Genomic DNA, 18,668 nt, shown 5'->3' with positions numbered 1-18,668 from the left:
AAGCTGTCAGCAGAACTGGGCTGTCAGCAGAATCGAGCTGTCAGCAGAACCAAGCTGGTGCAGAACCTAGCCGTCAGCAGAACCAAGCCGTCAGCAGAACCGAGCCGTCAGCAGAACCAAGCTGGTGCAGAACCGAGCCGTCAGCAGAACCAAGCCGTCAGCAAAACCAAGCCGTAAGCAGAAATGGGCTGTCAGCAGACCCGAGCTTGTGCAGAACCGAGTCGTCAGCAGAACCAAGCTTTCAGCAGAACCGAGCCGTCAGCAGAACCGAGCTGGTGCAGAACCGAACCGTCAGCAGAACCGGGCTGTCAGCAGAACCGAGCCGTCAGCAGAACTGAGCTGGTGCAGAACCGAGCCGTCAGCAGAACCAAGCTGTCAGCAGTATCAAGCCGTCAGCAGAACCGGGCTGTCAGAAGAACCGAGCCGTCAGCAGAACCAAGCTGTCAGCAGAACCAAGCTGTCAGCAGAACCGGGCTGTCAGCAGAACCGAGCTATCAGCAGAACCGAGCCATCAGCAGAACCAAGCTGGTGCAGAACCGAGCCATCAGCAGAATCAAGACGTCAGCAGAACGAAGCTGGTGCAGAACCGAGCTGTCAGCAGAACCAAGCTGGTGCAGAACTGAGCCGTCAGCAGAACCGAGCTGTCAGCAGAACCAAGCTGTCAGCAGAACTGGGATGTCAGCAGAACCGAGCTGGTGCAGAACCGAGCCGTCAGCAGAACCAAGCTGTCAGCAGAACCAAGTTGTCAGCAGAACCGGGCTTTCAGCAGAATCAAGCTGTCAGCAGAACCAAGCTGGTGCAGAACCGAGCCGTCAGCAGAACCAAGCTGTCAGCAGAACCAAGCTGTCAGCAGAACCGGGCAGTCAGCAGAACCGAGCTATCAGCAGAACCGAGCTGTCAGCAGAACTGGGATGTCAGCAGAACCGAGCTGTTGCAGAACCGAGCCGTCAGCAGAACCAAGCTGTCAGCAGAACCAAGCTGTCAGCAGAACCGGGCTTTCAGCAGAATCAAGCTGTCAGCAGAACCTAGCTGGTGCAGAACCGAGCTGTCAGCAGAACCAAGCCGTCAGCAGAACCGAGCTGTCAGCAGAACCGAGCCATCAGCAGAACCAAGCTGGTGCAGAACCGAGTCGTCAGCAGAACCAAGCTGTCAGCAGAACCGAGCTGTCATCAGAACCGAGCTGTCAGCAGTACCAAGCTGGTGCAGAACTGGGCTGTCAGAAGAACCGAGCTGGTGCAGAACCAAGCTGTCAGCAGAACCGAGCTGTCAGCAGAAGCGAGCCGTCAGCAGAACCAAGCTGTCAGCAGAACCAAGCCGTCAGCAGAACTGGGCTGTCAGCAGAACCGAGCCGTCAGCAGAACCAAGCCGTCAGCAGAACTGAGCTGGTGCAGAACCGAGCCATCATCAGAACCAAGCTGGTGCAGAACCGAGCTGTCAGCAGAACCGAGCTGGTGCAGAACCAAGCTGGTGCAGAACCGAGCTGGTGCAGAACCGAGCCGTCAGAAGAACCAAGCTGTCAGCAGAACTGGGCTGTCAGCAGAACCGAGCTGTCAGCAGAACCAAGCTGGTGCAGAACCGAGCCGTCAGCAGAACCCAGCCGTCAGCAGAACCAAGCTGGTGCAGAACCAAGCCGTCAGAAGAACCGAGCCGTCAGCAGAACCGGGCTTTCAGCAGAACCGAGCCGTCAGCAGAACCGAGCTGGTGCAGAACCAAACCGTCAGCAGAACCGGGCTGTCAGAAGAACCGAGCCGTCAGCAGAACTGAGCTGGTGCAGAACCGAGCCGTCAGCAGAACCAAGCCGTCAGCAGAACCGAGCCGTCAGCAGAACCAAGCTGGTGCAGAACCGAGCCGTCAGCAGAACCAAGCCGTCAGCAAAACCAAGCCGTAAGCAGAAATGGGCTGTCAGCAGACCCGAGCTTGTGCAGAACCGAGTCGTCAGCAGAACCAAGCTTTCAGCAGAACCGAGCCGTCAGCAGAACCGAGCTGGTGCAGAACCGAACCGTCAGCAGAACCGGGCTGTCAGCAGAACCGAGCCGTCAGCAGAACTGAGCTGGTGCAGAACCGAGCCGTCAGCAGAACCAAGATGTCAGCAGTATCAAGCCGTCAGCAGAACCGGGCTGTCAGAAGAACCGAGCCGTCAGCAGAACCAAGCTGTCAGCAGAACCAAGCTGTCAGCAGAACCGGGCTGTCAGCAGAACCGAGCTATCAGCAGAACCGAGCCATCAGCAGAACCAAGCTGGTGCAGAACCGAGCCATCAGCAGAATCAAGACGTCAGCAGAACGAAGCTGGTGCAGAACCGAGCTGTCAGCAGAACCAAGCTGGTGCAGAACTGAGCCGTCAGCAGAACCGAGCTGTCAGCAGAACCAAGCTGTCAGCAGAACTGGGATGTCAGAAGAACCGAGCTGGTGCAGAACCGAGCCGTCAGCAGAACCAAGCTGTCAGCAGAACCAAGTTGTCAGCAGAACCGGGCTTTCAGCAGAATCAAGCTGTCAGCAGAACCAAGCTGGTGCAGAACCGAGCCGTCAGCAGAACCAAGCTGTCAGCAGAACCAAGCTGTCAGCAGAACCGGGCAGTCAGCAGAACCGAGCTATCAGCAGAACCGAGCTGTCAGCAGAACTGGGATGTCAGCAGAACCGAGCTGTTGCAGAACCGAGCCGTCAGCAGAACCAAGCTGTCAGCAGAACCAAGCTGTCAGCAGAACCGGGCTTTCAGCAGAATCAAGCTGTCAGCAGAACCAAGCTGGTGCAGAACCGAGCTGTCAGCAGAACCAAGCCGTCAGCAGAACCGAGCTGTCAGCAGAACCGAGCCATCAGCAGAACCAAGCTGGTGCAGAACCGAGTCGTCAGCAGAACCAAGCTGGTGCAGAACTGGGCTGTCAGAAGAACCGAGCTGGTGCAGAACCAAGCTGTCAGCAGAACCGAGCTGTCAGCAGAAGCGAGCCGTCAGCAGAACCAAGCTGTCAGCAGAACCAAGCCGTCAGCAGAACTGGGCTGTCAGCAGAACCGAGCCGTCAGCAGAACCAAGCCGTCAGCAGAACTGAGCTGGTGCAGAACCGAGCCATCATCAGAACCAAGCTGGTGCAGAACCGAGCTGTCAGCAGAACCGAGCTGGTGCAGAACCAAGCTGGTGCAGAACCGAGCTGGTGCAGAACCGAGCTGTCAGAAGAACCAAGCTGTCAGCAGAACTGGGCTGTCAGCAGAACCGAGCTGTCAGCAGAACCAAGCTGGTGCAGAACCGAGCCGTCAGCAGAACCCAGCCGTCAGCAGAACCAAGCTGGTGCAGAACCAAGCCGTCAGAAGAACCGAGCCGTCAGCAGAACCGGGCTTTCAGCAGAACCGAGCCGTCAGCAGAACCGAGCTGGTGCAGAACCAAACCGTCAGCAGAACCGGGCTGTCAGCAGAACCGAGCCGTCAGCAGAACTGAGCTGGTGCAGAACCGAGCCGTCAGCAGAACCAAGCTGTCAGCAGTATCAAGCCGTCAGCAGAACCGGGCTGTCAGCAGAACCGAGCCGTCAGCAGAACCAAGCTGTCAGCAGAACCAAGCTGTCAGCAGAACCGGGCTGTCAGCAGAACCGAGCTATCAGCAGAACCGAGCCATCAGCAGAACCAAGCTGGTGCAGAACCGAGCCATCAGCAGAATCAAGACGTCAGCAGAACGAAGCTGGTGCAGAACCGAGCTGTCAGCAGAACCAAGCTGGTGCAGAACTGAGCCGTCAGCAGAACCGAGCTGTCAGCAGAACCAAGCTGTCAGCAGAACTGGGATGTCAGCAGAACCGAGCCGTCAGCAGAACCGAGCCGTCAGCAGAACCGAGCCGTCAGAAGAACTGTGCTGTCAGAAGAACTGCGCTGTCAGCAGAACCAAGCTGGTTCAGAACCGAGCCGTCAGCAGAACCGAGCCGTCAGCAGAACCGAGCCGTCAGAAGAACTGCGCTGTCAGCAGAACCGAGCCGTCAGCAGAACCGAGCCGTCAGCAGAACCGAGCCGTCAGAAGAACTGCGCTGTCAGCAGAACCGAGCCGTCAGCAGAACCAAGCTGGTTCAGAACCGAGCCGTCAGCAGAACCAAGCTGTCAGCAGAACCGAGCTGTCAGTAGAACCAAGCTGGTGCAGAACAGAGCCGTCAGCAGAACCAAGCCGTCAGCAGAACTGGGCTGTCAGCAGAACCGAGCTGTCAGCAGAACCAAGCTGGTGCAGAACCGAGCCATCAGCAGAACCAAGCCATCAGCAGAACCAAGCCATCAGCAGAACCGAGCCGTCAGCAGACCCAAGCTGTCAGCAGAACCAAGCTGGTGCAGAACCGAGCTGTCAGCAGAACCAAGCTGGTGCAGAACCGAGCCGTCAGCAGAACCAAGCCGTCGGCAGAACCGAGCCGTCAGACGAACCAAGCCGTCGGCAGAACCGAGCCATCAGCAGAACCGACCTGGTGCAGAACTGAGAGGTCAGCAGAACCGAGCTGGTGCAGAACCGGGCCGTCAGCAGAACCAAGCTGTCAGCAGAATCGAACTGTCAGCAGAACCAAGCTGGTGCAGTACCGAGCCGTCAGCAGAACCAAGCCGTCAGCAGAAACGAGCCGTCAGCAGAACCAAGATGGTGCAGAACCAAGCCGTCAGAAGAACCGAGCCGTCAGCAGAACCGGGCCTTCAGCAGAATCAAGCTGTCAGCAGAACTGGGCTGTCAGCAGAATCGAGCTGTCAGCAGAACCAAGCTGGTGCAGAACCGAGCTGTCAGCAGAACCAAGCTGGTGCAGAACCGAGTCGTCAGCAGAACCGAGCTGTCAACAGAACCAAGCTGTCAGCAGAACTGGGATGTCAGCAGAACCTAGCTGGTGCAGAACCGAGCCATCAGCAGAACCAAGCTGTCAGCAGAACCAAGCTGTCAGCAGAACTGGGCTGTCAGCAGAATCGAGCTGTCAGCAGAACCAAGCTGGTGCAGAACCTAGCCGTCAGCAGAACCAAGCCGTCAGCAGAACCGAGCCGTCAGCAGAACCAAGCTGGTGCATAACCGAGCCGTCAGCAGAACCAAGCTGGTGCAGAACCGAGCCGTCAGCAGAACCGGGTTGTCAGCAGAACCGAGCCGTCAGCAGAACCAAGCTATCAGCAGAACCGAGCCATCAGCAGAACCAAGCTGGTGCAGAACCGAGCTGTCAGCAGAACCAAGCTGGTGCAGAACCGAGCCGTCAGCAGAACCGGGTTGTCAGCAGAACCGAGCCGTCAGCAGAACCAAGCTATCAGCAGAACCGAGCCATCAGCAGAACCAAGCTGGTGCAGAACCGAGCCATCAGCAGAATCAAGCCGTCAGCAGAACGAATCTGTTGCAGAACCGAGCTGTCAGCAGAACCAAGCTGGTGCAGAACTGAGCCGTCAGCAGAACCGAGCTGTCAGCAGAACCAAGCTGTCAGCAGAACTGGGATGTCAGCAGAAGCGAGCTGGTGCAGAACCGGGCCGTCAGCAGAACCAAGCTGTAAGCAGAACCAAGCTGTCAGCAGAACCGAGCTGGTGCAGAACCGAGCCGTCAGCAGAACCAAGCTGTCAGCAGAACCAAGCCGTCAGCAGAACCGGGCTGTCAGCAGAACCGAGCCGTCAGCAGAACCAAGCTGTCAGCAGAACCGGGCTGTCAGCAGAACCGAGCTATCAGCAAAACCGAGCCATCAGCAGAACCAAGCTGGTGCAGAACCGAGCCGTCAGCAGAACCGAGCTGTCAGCAGAACCAAGCTGTCAGCAGAACTGGGATGTCAGCAGAACCGAGCTGGTGCAGAACCGAGCCGTCAGTTGAACCAAGCTGTCAGCAGAACCAAGCTGTCAGCAGAACCGGGCTTTCAGCAGAATCAAGCTGTCAGCAGAACCAAGCTGGTGCAGAACCGAGCTGTCAGCAGAACCAAGCTGGTGCAGAACCGAGCAGTCCGCAGAACCGAGCCGTCAGCAGAACCAAGCCGTCAGCAGAACCGAGCCGTCAGCAGAACCTGGCCGTCGGCAGAACCGAGCCATCAGCAGAACCGAGCCATCAGCAGAACCAAGCTGGTGCAGAATCAAGCCGTCAGCAGAACGAAGCCGGTGCAGAACCGAGTCGTCAGCAGAACCGAGCTGTCAACAGAACCAAGCTGTCAGCAGAACTGGGATGTCAGCAGAACCTAGCTGGTGCAGAACCGAGCCATCAGCAGAACCAAGCTGTCAGCAGAACCAAGCTGTCAGCAGAACTGGGCTGTCAGCAGAATCGAGCTGTCAGCAGAACCAAGCTGGTGCAGAACCTAGCCGTCAGCAGAACCAAGCCGTCAGCAGAACCGAGCCGTCAGCAGAACCAAGCTGGTGCAGAACCGAGCTGTCAGCAGAATCAAGCTGGTGCAGAACCGAGTCGTCAGCAGAACCGAGCTGTCAACAGAACCAAGCTGTCAGCAGAACTGGGATGTCAGCAGAACCTAGCTGGTGCAGAACCGAGCCATCAGCAGAACCAAGCTGTCAGCAGAACCAAGCTGTAATCAGAACTGGGCTGTCAGCAGAATCGAGCCATCAGCAGAACCGACCTGGTGCAGAATCAAGCCGTCAGCAGAACGAAACTGGTGCAGAACCGAGTCGTCAGCAGAACCGAGCTGTCAACAGAACCAAGCTGTCAGCAGAACTGGGATGTCAGCAGAACCTAGCTGGTGCAGAACCGAGCCATCAGCAGAACCAAGCTGTCAGCAGAACCAAGCTGTCAGCAGAACTGGGCTGTCAGCAGAACCAAGCTGGTGCAGAACCTAGCCGTCAGCAGAACCAAGCCGTCAGCAGAACCGAGCCGTCAGCAGAACCAAGCTGGTGCAGAACCGAGCCGTGAGCAGAACCAAGCCGTCGGCAGAACCGAGCCGTCAGCAGAACCAAGCTGGTGCAGAACCGAGCCGTCAGCAGAACCGGGCTTTCAGCAGAATCAAGCTGTCAGCAGAACTGGGCTGTCAGCAGAATCGAGCTGTCAGCAGAACCAAGCTGGTGCAGAACCGAGCCATCAGCAGAATCAAGCCGTCAGCAGAACGAAGCTGGTGCAGAACCGAGCCGTGAGCAGAACCAAGCCGTCGGCAGAACCGAGCCGTCAGCAGAACCAAGCCGTCGGCATAACCGAGCCATCAGCAGAACCGACCTGGTGCAGAACCGAGCCGTCAGCAGAACCAAGCTGGTGCAGTACCGAGCCGTCAGCAGAACCAAGCCGTCAGCAGAACCGAGCCGTCAGCAGAACCAAGCTGGTGCAGAACCGAGCCGTCAGCAGAACCGGGCTTTCAGCAGAATCAAGCTGTCAGCAGAACTGGGCTGTCAGCAGAATCGAGCTGTCAGCAGAACCAAGCTGGTGCAGAACCGAGCCATCAGCAGAATCAAGCCGTCAGCAGAACGAAGCTGGTGCAGAACCGAGCTGTCAGCAGAACCAAGCTGGTGCAGAACCGAGTCGTCAGCAGAGCCGAGCTGTCAACAGAACCAAGCTGTCAGCAGAACTGGGATGTCAGCAGAACCTAGCTGGTGCAGAACCGAGCCATCAGCAGAACCAAGCTGTCAGCAGAACCAAGCTGTCAGCAGAACTGGGCTGTCAGCAGAATCGAGCTGTCAGCAGAACCAAGCTGGTGCAGAATCAAGCCGTCAGCAGAACGAAGCTGGTGCAGAACCGAGTCGTCAGCAGAACCGAGCTGTCAACAGAACCAAGCTGTCAGCAGAACTGGGATGTCAGCAGAACCTAGCTGCTGCAGAACCGAGCCATCAGCAGAACCAAGCTGTCAGCAGAACCAAGTTGTCAGCAGAACTGGGCTGTCAGCAGAATCGAGCTGTCAGCAGAACCAAGCTGGTGCAGAACCTAGCCGTCAGCAGAACCAAGCCGTCAGCAGAACCGAGCCGTCAGCAGAACCAAGCTGGTGCAGAACCGAGCTGTCAGCAGAATCAAGCTGGTGCAGAACCGAGTCGTCAGCAGAACCGAGCTGTCAACAGAACCAAGCTGTCAGCAGAACTGGGATGTCAGCAGAACCGACCCGTCAGCAGAACCAAGCCGTCAGCAGAACCGAGCCGTCAGCAGAACCTGGCCGTCGGCAGAACCGAGCCATCAGCAGAACTGAGCCATCAGCAGAACCGACCTGGTGCAGAATCAAGCCGTCAGCAGAACGAAGCTGGTGCAGAACCGAGTCGTCAGCAGAACCGAGCTGTCAACAGAACCAAGCTGTCAGCAGAACTGGGATGTCAGCAGAACCTAGCTGGTGCAGAACCGAGCCATAAGCAGAACCAAGCTGTCAGCAGAACCAAGCTGTCAGCAGAACTGGGCTGTCAGCAGAATCGAGCTGTCAGCAGAACCAAGCTGGTGCAGAACCTAGCCGTCAGCAGAACCAAGCCGTCAGCAGAACCGAGCCGTCAGCAGAACCAAGCTGGTGCAGAACCGAGCCGTGAGCAGAACCAAGCCGTCGGCAGAACCGAGCCGTCAGCAGAACCAAGCCGTCGGCATAACCGAGCCATCAGCAGAACCGACCTGGTGCAGAACCGAGCCGTCAGCAGAACCAAGCTGGTGCAGTACCGAGCCGTCAGCAGAACCAAGCCGTCAGCAGAACCGAGCCGTCAGCAGAACCAAGCTGGTGCAGAACCGAGCCGTCAGCAGAACCGGGCTTTCAGCAGAATCAAGCTGTCAGCAGAATCGAGCTGTCAGCAGAACCAAGCTGGTGCAGAACCGAGCCATCAGCAGAATCAAGCCGTCAGCAGAACGAAGCTGGTGCAGAACCGAGCTGTCAGCAGAACCAAGCTGGTGCAGAACCGAGTCGTCAGCAGAGCCGAGCTGTCAACAGAACCAAGCTGTCAGCAGAACTGGGATGTCAGCAGAACCTAGCTGGTGCAGAACCGAGCCATCAGCAGAACCAAGCTGTCAGCAGAACCAAGCTGTCAGCAGAACTGGGCTGTCAGCAGAATCGAGCTGTCAGCAGAACCAAGCTGGTGCAGAATCAAGCCGTCAGCAGAACGAAGCTGGTGCAGAACCGATTCGTCAGCAGAACCGAGCTGTCAACAGAACCAAGCTGTCAGCAGAACTGGGATGTCAGCAGAACCTAGCTGGTGCAGAACCGAGCCATCAGCAGAACCAAGCTGTCAGCAGAACTGGGCTGTCAGCAGAATCGAGCTGTCAGCAGAACCAAGCTGGTGCAGAACCTAGCCGTCAGCAGAACCAAGCCGTCAGCAGAACCGAGCCGTCAGCAGAACCAAGCTGGTGCAGAACCGAGCTGTCAGCAGAATCAAGCTGGTGCAGAACCGAGTCGTCAGCAGAACCGAGCTGTCAACAGAACCAAGCTGTCAGCAGAACTGGGATGTCAGCAGAACCTAGCTGGTGCAGAACCGAGCCATCAGCAGAACAAAGCTGTCAGCAGAACCAAGCTGTCAGCAGAACTGGGCTGTCAGCAGAATCGAGCCATCAGCAGAACCGACCTGGTGCAGAATCAAGCCGTCAGCAGAACGAAGCTGGTGCAGAACCGAGTCGTCAGCAGAACCGAGCTGTCAACAGAACCAAGCTGTCAGCAGAACTGGGATGTCAGCAGAACCTAGCTGGTGCAGAACCGAGCCATCAGCAGAACCAAGCTGTCAGCAGAACAGAGCTGTCAGCAGAACTGGGCTGTCAGCAGAATCGAGCTGTCAGCAGAACCAAGCCGTCAGCAGAACCGAGCCGTCAGCAGAACCAAGCTGGTGCAGAACCGAGCCGTGAGCAGAACCAAGCCGTCGGCAGAACCGAGCCGTCAGCAGAACCAAGCCGTCGGCATAACCGAGCCATCAGCAGAACCGACCTGGTGCAGAACCGAGCCGTCAGCAGAACCAAGCTGGTGCAGTACCGAGCCGTCAGCAGAACCAAGCTGGTGCAGAACCGAGCTGTCAGCAGAATCAAGCTGGTGCAGAACCGAGTCGTCAGCAGAACCGAGCTGTCAACAGAACCAAGCTGTCAGCAGAACTGGGATGTCAGCAGAACCGACCCGTCAGCAGAACCAAGCCGTCAGCAGAACCGAGCCGTCAGCAGAACCTGGCCGTCGGCAGAACCGAGCCATCAGCAGAACTGAGCCATCAGCAGAACCGACCTGGTGCAGAATCAAGCCGTCAGCAGAACGAAGCTGGTGCAGAACCGAGTCGTCAGCAGAACCGAGCTGTCAACAGAACCAAGCTGTCAGCAGAACTGGGATGTCAGCAGAACCTAGCTGGTGCAGAACCGAGCCATAAGCAGAACCAAGCTGTCAGCAGAACCAAGCTGTCAGCAGAACTGGGCTGTCAGCAGAATCGAGCTGTCAGCAGAACCAAGCTGGTGCAGAACCTAGCCGTCAGCAGAACCAAGCCGTCAGCAGAACCGAGCCGTCAGCAGAACCAAGCTGGTGCAGAACCGAGCCGTGAGCAGAACCAAGCCGTCGGCAGAACCGAGCCGTCAGCAGAACCAAGCCGTCGGCATAACCGAGCCATCAGCAGAACCGACCTGGTGCAGAACCGAGCCGTCAGCAGAACCAAGCTGGTGCAGTACCGAGCCGTCAGCAGAACCAAGCCGTCAGCAGAACCGAGCCGTCAGCAGAACCAAGCTGGTGCAGAACCGAGCCGTCAGCAGAACCGGGCTTTCAGCAGAATCAAGCTGTCAGCAGAATCGAGCTGTCAGCAGAACCAAGCTGGTGCAGAACCGAGCCATCAGCAGAATCAAGCCGTCAGCAGAACGAAGCTGGTGCAGAACCGAGCTGTCAGCAGAACCAAGCTGGTGCAGAACCGAGTCGTCAGCAGAGCCGAGCTGTCAACAGAACCAAGCTGTCAGCAGAACTGGGATGTCAGCAGAACCTAGCTGGTGCAGAACCGAGCCATCAGCAGAACCAAGCTGTCAGCAGAACCAAGCTGTCAGCAGAACTGGGCTGTCAGCAGAATCGAGCTGTCAGCAGAACCAAGCTGGTGCAGAATCAAGCCGTCAGCAGAACGAAGCTGGTGCAGAACCGAGTCGTCAGCAGAACCGAGCTGTCAACAGAACCAAGCTGTCAGCAGAACTGGGATGTCAGCAGAACCTAGCTGGTGCAGAACCGAGCCATCAGCAGAACCAAGCTGTCAGCAGAACTGGGCTGTCAGCAGAATCGAGCTGTCAGCAGAACCAAGCTGGTGCAGAACCTAGCCGTCAGCAGAACCAAGCCGTCAGCAGAACCGAGCCGTCAGCAGAACCAAGCTGGTGCAGAACCGAGCTGTCAGCAGAATCAAGCTGGTGCAGAACCGAGTCGTCAGCAGAACCGAGCTGTCAACAGAACCAAGCTGTCAGCAGAACTGGGATGTCAGCAGAACCTAGCTGGTGCAGAACCGAGCCATCAGCAGAACAAAGCTGTCAGCAGAACCAAGCTGTCAGCAGAACTGGGCTGTCAGCAGAATCGAGCCATCAGCAGAACCGACCTGGTGCAGAATCAAGCCGTCAGCAGAACGAAGCTGGTGCAGAACCGAGTCGTCAGCAGAACCGAGCTGTCAACAGAACCAAGCTGTCAGCAGAACTGGGATGTCAGCAGAACCTAGCTGGTGCAGAACCGAGCCATCAGCAGAACCAAGCTGTCAGCAGAACAGAGCTGTCAGCAGAACTGGGCTGTCAGCAGAATCGAGCTGTCAGCAGAACCAAGCCGTCAGCAGAACCGAGCCGTCAGCAGAACCAAGCTGGTGCAGAACCGAGCCGTGAGCAGAACCAAGCCGTCGGCAGAACCGAGCCGTCAGCAGAACCAAGCCGTCGGCATAACCGAGCCATCAGCAGAACCGACCTGGTGCAGAACCGAGCCGTCAGCAGAACCAAGCTGGTGCAGTACCGAGCCGTCAGCAGAACCAAGCTGGTGCAGAACCGAGCTGTCAGCAGAATCAAGCTGGTGCAGAACCGAGTCGTCAGCAGAACCGAGCTGTCAACAGAACCAAGCTGTCAGCAGAACTGGGATGTCAGCAGAACCGACCCGTCAGCAGAACCAAGCCGTCAGCAGAACCGAGCCGTCAGCAGAACCTGGCCGTCGGCAGAACCGAGCCATCAGCAGAACTGAGCCATCAGCAGAACCGACCTGGTGCAGAATCAAGCCGTCAGCAGAACGAAGCTGGTGCAGAACCGAGTCGTCAGCAGAACCGAGCTGTCAACAGAACCAAGCTGTCAGCAGAACTGGGATGTCAGCAGAACCTAGCTGGTGCAGAACCGAGCCATAAGCAGAACCAAGCTGTCAGCAGAACCAAGCTGTCAGCAGAACTGGGCTGTCAGCAGAATCGAGCTGTCAGCAGAACCAAGCTGGTGCAGAACCTAGCCGTCAGCAGAACCAAGCCGTCAGCAGAACCGAGCCGTCAGCAGAACCAAGCTGGTGCAGAACCGAGCCGTGAGCAGAACCAAGCCGTCGGCAGAACCGAGCCGTCAGCAGAACCAAGCCGTCGGCATAACCGAGCCATCAGCAGAACCGACCTGGTGCAGAACCGAGCCGTCAGCAGAACCAAGCTGGTGCAGTACCGAGCCGTCAGCAGAACCAAGCCGTCAGCAGAACCGAGCCGTCAGCAGAACCAAGCTGGTGCAGAACCGAGCCGTCAGCAGAACCGGGCTTTCAGCAGAATCAAGCTGTCAGCAGAATCGAGCTGTCAGCAGAACCAAGCTGGTGCAGAACCGAGCCATCAGCAGAATCAAGCCGTCAGCAGAACGAAGCTGGTGCAGAACCGAGCTGTCAGCAGAACCAAGCTGGTGCAGAACCGAGTCGTCAGCAGAGCCGAGCTGTCAACAGAACCAAGCTGTCAGCAGAACTGGGATGTCAGCAGAACCTAGCTGGTGCAGAACCGAGCCATCAGCAGAACCAAGCTGTCAGCAGAACCAAGCTGTCAGCAGAACTGGGCTGTCAGCAGAATCGAGCTGTCAGCAGAACCAAGCTGGTGCAGAATCAAGCCGTCAGCAGAACGAAGCTGGTGCAGAACCGAGTCGTCAGCAGAACCGAGCTGTCAACAGAACCAAGCTGTCAGCAGAACTGGGATGTCAGCAGAACCTAGCTGGTGCAGAACCGAGCCATCAGCAGAACCAAGCTGTCAGCAGAACTGGGCTGTCAGCAGAATCGAGCTGTCAGCAGAACCAAGCTGGTGCAGAACCTAGCCGTCAGCAGAACCAAGCCGTCAGCAGAACCGAGCCGTCAGCAGAACCAAGCTGGTGCAGAACCGAGCTGTCAGCAGAATCAAGCTGGTGCAGAACCGAGTCGTCAGCAGAACCGAGCTGTCAACAGAACCAAGCTGTCAGCAGAACTGGGATGTCAGCAGAACCTAGCTGGTGCAGAACCGAGCCATCAGCAGAACAAAGCTGTCAGCAGAACCAAGCTGTCAGCAGAACTGGGCTGTCAGCAGAATCGAGCCATCAGCAGAACCGACCTGGTGCAGAATCAAGCCGTCAGCAGAACGAAGCTGGTGCAGAACCGAGTCGTCAGCAGAACCGAGCTGTCAACAGAACCAAGCTGTCAGCAGAACTGGGATGTCAGCAGAACCTAGCTGGTGCAGAACCGAGCCATCAGCAGAACCAAGCTGTCAGCAGAACAGAGCTGTCAGCAGAACTGGGCTGTCAGCAGAATCGAGCTGTCAGCAGAACCAAGCCGTCAGCAGAACCGAGCCGTCAGCAGAACCAAGCTGGTGCAGAACCGAGCCGTGAGCAGAACCAAGCCGTCGGCAGAACCGAGCCGTCAGCAGAACCAAGCCGTCGGCATAACCGAGCCATCAGCAGAACCGACCTGGTGCAGAACCGAGCCGTCAGCAGAACCAAGCTGGTGCAGTACCGAGCCGTCAGCAGAACCAAGCCGTCAGCAGAACCGAGCCGTCAGCAGAACCAAGCTGGTGCAGAACCGAGCCGTCAGCAGAACCGGGCTTTCAGCAGAATCAAGCTGTCAGCAGAACTGGGCTGTCAGCAGAATCGAGCTGTCAGCAGAACCAAGCTGGTGCAGAACCGAGCCATCAGCAGAATCAAGCCGTCAGCAGAACGAAGCTGGTGCAGAACCGAGCTGTCAGCAGAACCAAGCTGGTGCAGAACCGAGTCGTCAGCAGAACCGAGCTGTCAACAGAACCAAGCTGTCAGCAGAACTGGGATGTCAGCAGAACCTAGCTGGTGCAGAACCGAGCCATCAGCAGAACTGGGCTGTCAGCAGAACCGAGCTGTCAGCAGAACCAAGCTGGTGCAGAACCGAGCCGTCAGCAGAACCGAGCTGTCAGCAGAACCAAGCTGGTGCATAACCGAGCCGTGAGCAGAACCAAGCCGTCGGCAGAACCCAGCCGTCAGCAGAACCAAGCCGTCGGCATAACCGAGCCGTCAGCAGAACCGAGCCATCAGCAGAACCGACCTGGTGCAGAAAAGAGCCGTCAGCAGAACCAAGCTGGTGCAACACCGAGCCGTCAGCAGAACCGAGCTGGTGCAGAACCGAGCCGTCAGCAGAACCAAGCTGTCAGCAGAACCAAGCCGTCAGCAGAACCGGGCTGTCAGCAGAACCGAGCCGTCAGCAGAACCGAGCTGGTGCAGAACCGAGCCGTCAGCAGAACCAAGCTGTCAGCAGAACCAAGCCGTCAGCAGAACCGGGTTGTCAGCAGAACCGAGCCGTCAGCAGAACCAAGCTGTCAGCAGAACCGGGCTGTCAGCAGAACCGAGCTATCAGCAGAACCGAGCCATCAGCAGAACCAAGCTGGTGCAGAACCGAGCCATCAGCAGAACCGAGCTGTCCGCAGAACCAAGCTGTCAGCAGAACTGGGATGTCAGCAGAACCGAGCTGGTGCAGAACTGAGCCGTCTGCAGAACCGAGCTGTCAGCAGAACCAAGCTGTCAGCAGAACTGGGATGTCAGCAGAACCGAGCTGGTGCAGAACTGAGCCGTCAGCAGAACCGAGCTGTCAGCAGAACCAAGCTGTCAGCAGAACTGGGATGTCAGCAGAACCGAGCTGGTGCAGAACCGGGCCGTCAGCAGAACCAAGCTGTCAGCAGAACCAAACTGTCAGCAGAACCGAGCTGGCGCAGAACCGAGCCGTCAGCAGAACCAAGCTGTCAGCAGAACCAAGCCGTCAGCAGAACCGGGCTGTCAGCAGAACCGAGCCGTCAGCAGAACCAAGCTGTCAGCAGAACCGGGCTGTCAGCAGAACCGAGCTATCAGCAGAACCGAGCCATCAGCAGAACCAAGCTGGTGCAGAACCGAGCCGTCAGCAGAACCGAGCTGTCAGCAGAACCAAGCTGTCAGCAGAACTGGGATGTCAGCAGAACCGAGCTGGTGCAGAACCGAGCCGTCAGCAGAACCAAGCTGTCAGCAGAACCGGGCGTTCAGCAGAATCAAGCTGTCAGCAGAACCAAGCTGGTGCAGAACCGAGCTGTCAGCAGAACCAAGCTGGTGCAGAACCGAGCCGTCAGCAGAACCGAGCTGTCAGCTGAACCAAGCTGGTGCAGAACCGAGCCGTCAGCAGAACCAAGCCGTCGGCAGAACCGAGCCGTCAGTAGAACCTGGCCGTCGGCAGAACCGAGCCATCAGCAGAACCGAGCCATCAGCAGAACCGACCTGGTGCAGAATCAAGCCGTCAGCAGAACGAAGCTGGTGCAGAACCGAGTCGTCAGCAGAACCGAGCTGTCAACAGAACCAAGCTGTCAGCAGAACCGGGATGTCAGCAGAACCTAGCTGGTGCAGAACCGAGCCATCAGCAGAACCAAGCTGTCAGCAGAACCAAGCTGTCAGCAGAACTGGGCTGTCAGCAGAATAGAGCTGTCAGCAGAACCAAGCTGGTGCAGAACCTAGCCGTCAGCAGAACCAAGCCGTCAGCAGAACCGAGCCGTCAGCCGAACCAAGCTGGTGCAGAACCGAGCCGTGAGCAGAACCAAGCCGTCGGCAGAACCGAGCTGTCAGCAGAACCAAGCTGTCAGCAGAACTGGGATGTCAGCAGAACCGAGCTGGTGCAGAACCGAGCCGTCAGCAGAACCAAGCTGTCAGCAGAGCCAAGCTGTCAGCAGAACCGGGCGTTCAGCAGAATCAAGCTGTCAGCAGAACCAAGCTGGTGCAGAACCGAGCCGTCAGCAGCACCAAGCCGTCGGCAGAACCGAGCCGTCAGCAGAACCAGGCCGTCGGCAGAACCGAGCCATCAGCAGAACCGAGTCGTCAGCAGAACCGAGATGTCAGCAGAACCTAGCTGGTGCAGAACCGAGCCATCAGCAGAACTGGGCTGTCAGCAGAATCGAGCTGTCAGCAGAACTAAGCTGGTGCAGAACCTAGCCGTCAGCAGAACCAAGCCGTCAGCAGAACCGAGCCGTCAGCAGAACCAAGCTGGTGCAGAACCGAGCCGTCAGCCGAACCAAGCCGTCAGCAAAACCAAGCCGTAAGCAGAAATGGGCTGTCAGCAGAACCGATATTGTGCAGAACCGAGCCGTCAGCATAACCAAGCTTTCAGCAGAACCGAGCCGTCAGCAGAACCGAGCTGGTGCAGAACCGAACCGTCAGCAGAACCGAGCTGGTGCAGAACCAAGTTGTCAGCAGAACCGAGCTGGTGCAGAACCAAGCTGGTGCAGAACCGAGCCGTGAGCAGAACCAAGCCGTCGGCAGAACCGAGCCGTCAGCAGAACCAAGCCGTCGGCATAACCGAGCCGTCAGCAGAACCGAGCCATCAGCAGAACCGACCTGGTGCAGAAACGAGCTGTCAGCAGAACCAAGCTGGTGCAGAACCGAGCCGTCAGCAGAACCGAGCTGGTGCAGAACCGAGCCGTCAGCAGAACCAAGCTGTCAGCAGAACCAAGCCGTTAGCAGAACCGGGCTGTCAGCAGAACCGAGCCGTCAGCAGAACCGAGCTGGTGCAGAACCGAGCCGTCATCAGAACCAGGCTGTCAGCAGAACCAAGCCGTCAGCAGAACCGGGCTGTCAGCAAAACCGAGCCGTCAGCAGAACCAAGCTGTCAGCAGAACCGGGCTGTCAGCAGAACCGAGCTATCAGCAGAACCGAGCCATCAGCAGAACCAAGCTGGTGCAGAATCGAGCCATCAGCAGAATCAAGCCGTCAGCAGAACGAATCTGTTGCAGAACCGAGCTGTCAGCAGAACCAAGCTGGTGCAGAACTGAGCCGTCAGCAGAACCGCGCTGTCAGCAGAACAGCGCTGTCAGCAGAACTGGGATGTCAGCAGAACCGAGCTGGTGCAGAACTGGGCCGTCAGCAGAACCAAGCTGTCAGCAGAACCAGGCTTTCAGCAATATCAAGCTGTCAGCAGAACCAAGCTGGTGCAGAACCGAGCCGTCGGCAGAACCGAGCTGTCAGCAGAACCGAGCCATCAGCAGAACCAAGCTGGTGCAGAACCGAGTCGTCAGCAGAACCAAGCCGTCAGCAGAACCGAGCTTTCATCAGAACCGAGCTGTCAGCAGAACCGAGCTGGTGCAGAACCGAGCCGTCAGCAGAACCAAGCTGTCAGCAGAACCAAGCCGTCAGCAGAACCAAGCTGTCCGGAGAACCGAGCTGTCAGCAGAACCAAGCTGTCAGCAGAACCGGGCTGTCAGCAGAACCGAGCTATTAGCAGAACCGAGCCATCAGCAGAACCAAGCTGGTGCAGAACCGAGTCGTCAGCAGAACCAAGCTGTCAGCAGAACCGAGCTGTCAGCAGAACCGAGCTGTCAGCAGAACCAAGCTGGTGCAGAACTGGGCTGTCAGAAGAACCGAGCTGGTGCAGAACCAAGCTGTCAGCAGAACCGAGCTGTCAGCAGAACCGAGCCGTCAGCAGAACCAAGCTGTCAGCAGAACCAAGCCGTCAGCAGAACTGGGCTGTCAGCAGAACCGAGCCGTCAGCAGAACCAAGCCGTCAGCAGAAATGGGCTGTCAGCAGAACCAAGCTGGTGCAGAACCAAGCTGTCAGCAGAACCGAGCTGGTGCAGGACCGAGCTGGTGCAGAACCGGGCCGTCAGCAGAACCGAGCCGTCAGCAGAACCGAGCCGTCAGCAGAACTGGGCTGTCAGCAGAACCGAGCTGTCAGCAGAACCAAGCTGGTGCAGAACCGAGCCGTCAGCAGAACCAAGCTGGTGCAGAACCGAGCCGTCAGCAGAACCAAGCCGTCAGCAAAACCAAGCCGTAAGCAGAAATGGGCTGTCAGCAGAGCCGAGCTTGTGCAGAACCGAGCCGTCAGCAGAACCAAGCTTTCAGCAGAACCGAGCCGTCAGCAGAACCGAGCTGGTGCAGAACCGAACCGTAAGCAGAACCGAGCTGGTGCAGAACCGAGCTGTCTACAGAACCGAGCTGGTGCAGAACCAAGCTGGTGCAGAACTGAGCTGGTGAAGAACCGAGCTGTCAGCAGAACCAAGCTGGTGCAGAACTGGGCTGTCAGAAGAACCGAGCTGGTGCAGAACCAAGCTGTCAGCAGAACCGAGCTGTCAGCAGAACCGAGCCGTCAGCAGAACCAAGCTGTCAGCAGAACCAAGCCGTCAGCAGAACTGGGCTGTCAGCAGAACCGAGCCGTCAGCAGAACCAAGCCGTCAGCAGAAATGGGCTGTCAGCAGATCCAAGCTGGTGCAGAACCAAGCTGTCAGCAGAACCAAGCTGGTGCAGGACCGAGCTGGTGCAGAACCGGGCCGTCAGCAGAACCGAGCCGTCAGCAGAACCGAGCCGTCAGCAGAACTGGGCTGTCAGCAGAACCGAGCTGTCAGCAGAACCAAGCTGGTGCAGAACCGAGCCGTCAGCAGAACCAAGCCGTCAGCAAAACCAAGCCGTAAGCAGAAATGGGCTGTCAGCAGAG

Source organism: Telmatherina bonti (genome assembly GCF_933228915.1).
Source record: "Telmatherina bonti genome assembly, chromosome: 9".
Taxonomy (NCBI): domain Eukaryota; kingdom Metazoa; phylum Chordata; class Actinopteri; order Atheriniformes; family Telmatherinidae; genus Telmatherina; species Telmatherina bonti.
This window is presented reverse-complemented; position numbering follows the sequence as displayed.